Source organism: Pristiophorus japonicus, chromosome 6 (genome assembly GCF_044704955.1).
Source record: "Pristiophorus japonicus isolate sPriJap1 chromosome 6, sPriJap1.hap1, whole genome shotgun sequence".
Lineage (NCBI taxonomy): Eukaryota > Metazoa > Chordata > Chondrichthyes > Pristiophoridae > Pristiophorus > Pristiophorus japonicus.
In genome coordinates this window covers 184,842,650-184,848,649 of record NC_091982.1, presented here as the reverse complement: position 1 = coordinate 184,848,649, position 6,000 = coordinate 184,842,650, and the positions used below count along the sequence as shown (strand labels likewise).

General features: G+C 42.0%; 1 protein-coding gene across 6 annotated transcripts in view; it reads left to right on the top strand.

Moving 5' to 3' along the window:
• The first annotated feature begins 1,378 nt into the window (after positions 1–1,378).
• The window catches only part of opa1 (OPA1 mitochondrial dynamin like GTPase), a 130,051-nt gene continuing 125,429 nt past the window's right edge, over positions 1,379–6,000 (top strand). For 4 of the 6 annotated variants that reach the window (XM_070883478.1, XM_070883479.1, XM_070883474.1 and 1 more), the window contains exon 1: positions 1,431–1,502. The gene's annotated coding sequence lies outside the window, so the exon portion shown is untranslated. The other 2 variants (XM_070883476.1, XM_070883475.1) reach the window with 2 other exon arrangements.

The window sequence follows — 6,000 nt, the reverse complement described above, 5'->3', positions numbered from 1 at the left end:
GATTTTCTCCAAGTCTTCAAATCTCTGGTGAGTACAAACCCAAGGCATCAAATTTATCCTCACAGCTCAGTAACCTCAGGAGTGGGATAAACCTTATTGTCATCTCCACATTTTCTCCAGAGGAACAATGTCCTTTCTCAGGTCAGGAAACAAAATTGGACACAATACTTCAAATGAGATTATACCAAATGCAATTAATGTCCTAATTTTGTAATGAATAATCTGAACAGTACATCACAGCACACGGTTTGCTTTGGCTGTAACCTACTGATACTGCACTTGAGTTTTGAGGGGGTGGCCAATGATCACTCCCAAATATTTCTCCACTCAGTTACCATTAATTGACTCGCTCATATTAGTTTCTACTTTATTCCTTTATTATGTGATCAATATAAAAGTGAGGCAATGAAAAGACAAAACAGTACAATTCATTGAGGGTGAAAAGACATGGGAAAGGCCAACACAAAAAGGAGAGAAAATAGGGGAAAATGGACAAAATAAAATACTGCCAAATGACAGTGGGTCCCACCAGTCTTGCATCTCTGCCCCTATTGACAGTGCAAAGATGCAGACCCAAAACATCCCTCCCTCCAAACACAAACTCACTCTGCATTACAAACAGCACTGCTGTGCCCAGCTGTAATGAAAATAGAGGCGATAGCTACTATCCAAAGTTACTAAGATCAATGTTCAGACTAGAGGGCTTGTGTTGAGCTTCATTGAAATCATGCAGGAGACCGAAAGCATAGAACTCATGGTAGGAATAGGAGGGAAGCTGCAGTGGTGAAGTCATTAAAATAATCTGTTTTTTTTTTAAACTGAAATTTCACTCTCAGGTAATCCATAAGGGAAAGCCTGCCACTGTGCACCTCAATTATAAAAAAATTAAGCACAGACCTACATGTTTAAATAGATCTCACTCTTTTTGATATAACAAATTTTACTTTTAACAGTTGCAGATCTTGACAGCTATTAACATGGAACATTGCATTTCTAAAATAAAAACAGAAAATGCTGGAAATCCAAGCGGTTCAGGCAGCTGAATGTAGCGACCCGAAACGTGAACTCTGTTTTTCTCTCCACAGATGCTGCCTGACCCGCTGAGATTTCCAGCATTTTCTGTTTTTATTCCAGGTTGCAGCATCCACAGTATTTTGCTTTTGTATTGCATTTCTAAATCTCTCTCTCTCTCTTGTGTTATGGGCAATTTAGAATATGTACAGCCCAAGTGCTGTCGTTTAGAGGAGAATTCCCTGAAACGTTGCAGCATGACAAACGAACCGGTGTGTGTGTGTGTGCGGTCACACGATCACATCGTTCACCCTCAGCTTTGGGCAGTTTCTCCACATCCTGTGGGTAGGACGCTTGTGTCTCCTGGGCCCTGCTGTTCAGCTTGAGGTTTGTAACCCGGACCTTGCACCGGTGCCGGAAGTGTTGGGCTGGTCCTTGTGAATGAGGCTCCGGGTAGCTTCGCCGCTCTCCACGGCTCGGGGGCCGTGCTGGTAAGAAGTCGCTGGGCGGCAGCGGGTGAAGGAGGGGGATAGGCCGGGGTGCGGCAGGGGCTTTGCCCGGCTCCCGTGCTGAGGATTCCCTCACAGCAACTAAGGGACCTTTCTTCCTTCAAACCAAAACCCCGCCCCAGCCTCTGGTGCCTGGCCCGCCTTCCTCCTGTCCGGTTAGCCGGTGAGTGGGCCTGCTGCCACCCGAGGCTTCCTTGGCCTCACCCGATCTCAACGGCCACCGAAGCCCTGTTCCCCGAGCCTGACCTCCTCACTGTCATTGCTGTCCTCCCAAGTCAATGTTAAACAAACTCCATTTGTCCAAAATGTTGTCAACCACATTATAAGCCGCAATAAGAACCTTTTCTATGCTGAAGGAATGTGTGGGGAAGGAAACCGAACAGCCAGATCCAATCCTGTCCTTGCTTAAAGTCCATGCATTGCACTTCCAATAGGTGCCATTGGCTAGCAACAAAGAGGACTTTCACCTCTCTGACCTCTGGGTTCTGTGGTCAATTATCGCCCTTCCACCACCCCTCCAGTGTGTTGGTTTGAAATGGCTAACAGGAACTAATAGTTTTTAGACACAAATGTGCGTTTACCTGATGAGTCATCCCGAAGTTATGTCGATACCTTTTGTCTTATCAGCGGGTACCTCCTTTAACTCGATCACGCTTTTGATCACAGACTCATTTCCTGTGACCCTTGTGTGTTTGTGTTTCCACATAACATTGTTGTGTGTCTATTTTTAACATCTTGTCATCTCATTCCTTGCTCGATATTTTGTATCTGATAAAGCCTTTTCCTTTAGGTTTCTGATATAATATCTCTACTCTTTTCATTAATTGAAAAGTGTGTCTAACTGGGGTTTAGTAACAAACATGATTGGAGATACCTTCTTTTCCATTATAGGTTTGCTCTTTATCCTTTGGACATTGTTCTATATTGTGAGGATTTGTGATGTCATATTCTGGAGATATGTGTAGACTGGCAACATTTCTCATTAGTGTTACTTTGTACCTACAAATCATCCTGGCACGCTCTGCCACTTCTCACTCCCAATACCAGATTAGAAGTTTTCTTATGTCTGCTGCCATGAGCCTACTTTTTCAGTTTGGATGGACCAGCTCATCAAACTCTTCCTGTAAGAGCAGGTCCTTGTCAATTAAGCATTCTCTAAACCCATCAACTTTCAGTCTCAAAAGTAGTACCCCTGTCATACACACAGGTTTTTTCTTTGTTGAATTCACCTTGGTGTTTTCTAACTTGGAGGCAAGAATAAGGGTTAATGTTGAATGGTCATCGACCTGAAGCATTACCTCTGTTTCTCTCTCTCTAGAGATGCTGCCTGACCTGCTGAGTATTTCTGACATTTTTTGTTTTTATTTCAGATTTCCAGCATCAACAGTATTTTGCTTTTGTTTATTGATTGGAGCCTTCTTTGCTTTGAAACACCTTCGAAATTTGTTTCTCAGACTGAAATTTCTTCACCGTTCTGATTTTGGTTGTGTGGATAATACAGATTTCTTTTGCCGAGTTAGAAAGGGTCAGCTCCAACTTTAGAGGTGGAAATGGAGTGACCTTTTATGAAAATATTCTGTGTTTGGGAAGGTGGATTTCAATTTTGGACAATAGATTGTTTTCTGGACATGAATGTATCTCTTCAGACTTCTATGCACCTATGATGTGGATACACTTAAGAAAAATTGATAAATTGTTTGCAGTAAAATATGAATAAACACTTGTTCACCATACTCTGTTTGAAATCAGGGCTGCTGTTTAGCATAGCTTGTTAAAACAAATAGGTATTAGTTGCAAAACCAAAGTCAAAAGCATGAAGTGACAGTTCAAGACTTTAGAAAGTATTTAAAAATAAAAACAGCAAGGACAAAGAAAGCGCCATTCAGTGGAATAGCATTTTATATCACCTGCAACTGGGGTGAGATAATCTGCTTATACAGCTGATAGGCTAAAACAATTAAAGGGACAAGAGATGAAAAAGAAAACAAAGGAACTGATTGAATTATCAGGAAGATCAAAGAAAACACACCCCTAATTGAGCTGTAAAGGGCCACTGACACCTGGGAGTCCCTGGCCAAAGACCGACCTAAATGGAGGAAGTGCATCCGGAAGGGCGCTGAGCACCTCGAGTCTCGTCAAGAGCATGCAAAAATCAAGTGCAGGCAGTGGAAAGAGCGTGTAGCAAACAAGTCCCACACATCTCTTCCCTCAACGACTATCTATCCCACCTGTGACAGAGACTGGTTCTCGTATTGGACTGTACAGCTACCTAAGAACTCGTGTTAAGAATGAAAGCAAGACTTCCTCGATTCCGAGGGACTGCCTATAATGCAAGGGAATGAAGTGCAGTCAGAACAATTGAGAAGGCCAAGTTAATATTTGAAATGCAGAACAAAGGGGATAACCAAAAGGGGTTCAGGTAAAATAACACAAAAAATATATTGCAGAGCTGCTTACTGAAGTGGTTCTCCAATAGAAGCTGCCCCCTTTAAGGTGGCTTTATACTAAATCCGGGCTGTGGGCGAGCAATGTAAAATGGTGCACACTAAGTGGATAATTTTGACCTAACCCACCTGGTGGAAATCTGACAGGATCAGATTGTACTTCTATTTTACACCCCACCCAATTTCAGAATTACCCCCGTAGTCTCTGCTTTCTGAACTGATCTCTAATGAGTCTACAGGAGAGCTGAAGCAACAACTTGCATCTTTTTAACCCCTACATTGGCCCCCAGTCCTGCAATGCCTCTATTTAAAAATTCTCATGCTTGTTTTTAAATCCCTGTAACCTCCTCTGGTCTTCCAAGCCTTTAAGATGCGCTCCTCCAATTCTGACCTCTTGCGCTTGCCTGATTTTCTTCCCGACACCATTGGTGGCCATGCTTTCAGCTCTTAGGTCCTAAGCTCTGTAATTCTCTCCCTAAACCTCTCCGCTTCGCTACCTCCTTGTCTTTTAAGGCGCTCCTTAAAAGCTATTGGTTACCTGTCCTAATATCTCTTTACATGGCTCAGTGTCAAATTTTATCTGATAACACTCCTGTGAAGCACCTTGACATTTTACTATGTTAAAGGTGTTATATAAATGCAAGTTGTTATAGCAATCATCTTCTAAAGTAAGATGTCTCAGCACTTTACGAGGCAGGGGACAGTAGATACTATGTAGGAGAAGAGAAAAGAACAGAAATTGGAGAGCGATGTCTCAAAAGTAGAGTTGTAAAAAGAGTTGTTGAGAGGTTTATGAAGCAAGGAAGGGGGAAGTGAGACAGAATTTTGGGAAGCATGTTCCAAATGATTGGGACATAATGACTGAAAGAATGACCACCACTGGTGGAGCACACGGTAGAGAATGAGTAATTCAGTATCAGAGGGACGGATGTTGTTACCTAGTTTTATTAGTGAACAGTAGTCAGTTTCTGAGTAAATTTAAAAAATATATATTTAAAAGCTTTTAAAAGGTGCCCATTAGTGCCCTTGCGCCAAACAAAAGTTTAATTTTAAGAGCCTCTTTGAAGGCCCGCAAACAGGCACAATTAGTGAAAACTCACCGTGGTGATTAATTCGATTGGGGACGTGGCCAGTTTTGTGGGCAGGCCCAGCTTCTAGCGTGAGGTTTTTTAAACCAGTGCAAAGGATCTCAGAAACTCAATTTGTGTGAACGTAATTTGTGCTTGAAATTCCTTGATCTTTTGCTCAGATTGGCTGATTTTGGGCAACCTGCGTTGGAACTACCAGCGCATCCAGCAGATACTCCAGGCCTATAAGTTTATTTTTTGTCATCTTTGCATTGCCCCTGATAATTGGCTATCTCAGGCCTGGGGTAGGTGGGAATTCAATAAGAAAATTGATTTTGAGCCCTGTGCCAATCCTGTGTGTCAAAGCAAGTAATCTGCTGCTCAGTAGATTTGCAGTATTGTTTAAGAAACAAGTACTTTATTTGTCTATTCTTCCCTTCTCCTTCCCCCAAATCTTCCTCTTTTTTTCCGAAGTTATTTACATGACTTTTTAAGATTCTTTCTTGCATCCCATGGTAGATTTATAATTGCCGCTGAAGCTATGGTTTGTATAGCAGTGACCAGGGAGATTTTTGCCACAGTCGAGTTACAGTTCCCAAAGAAATGAAGTTCAGCATGTTCCAGACCTGTCTGACTGTGGCTGCAGTGTCTGAAATTGGCGTCATTGATCTTCACCTTTGGCTCTGGTGCATATATCAGTCCGGTTCAAAAACCTCAAAAAATCTCAATTCAAGTAACACTAATAGTTCACAATTGTAATGGCGTAAGCTGTATCACACACTAAATAAAATAATTGATTCATCCGTTTTGCTCCATTCTAACCTTAGTTATTGTTTGTAAATTTTATGCTTGGTTGTCACAATTCACTTTGGGAGTTGTAGTTCCATAGAAAGAGAGCGGTGAAAATAATGCCTATAATGCCTCTGTCACAATGTTCTAATAGGAATTAGAACCCCATACCTCCCCACC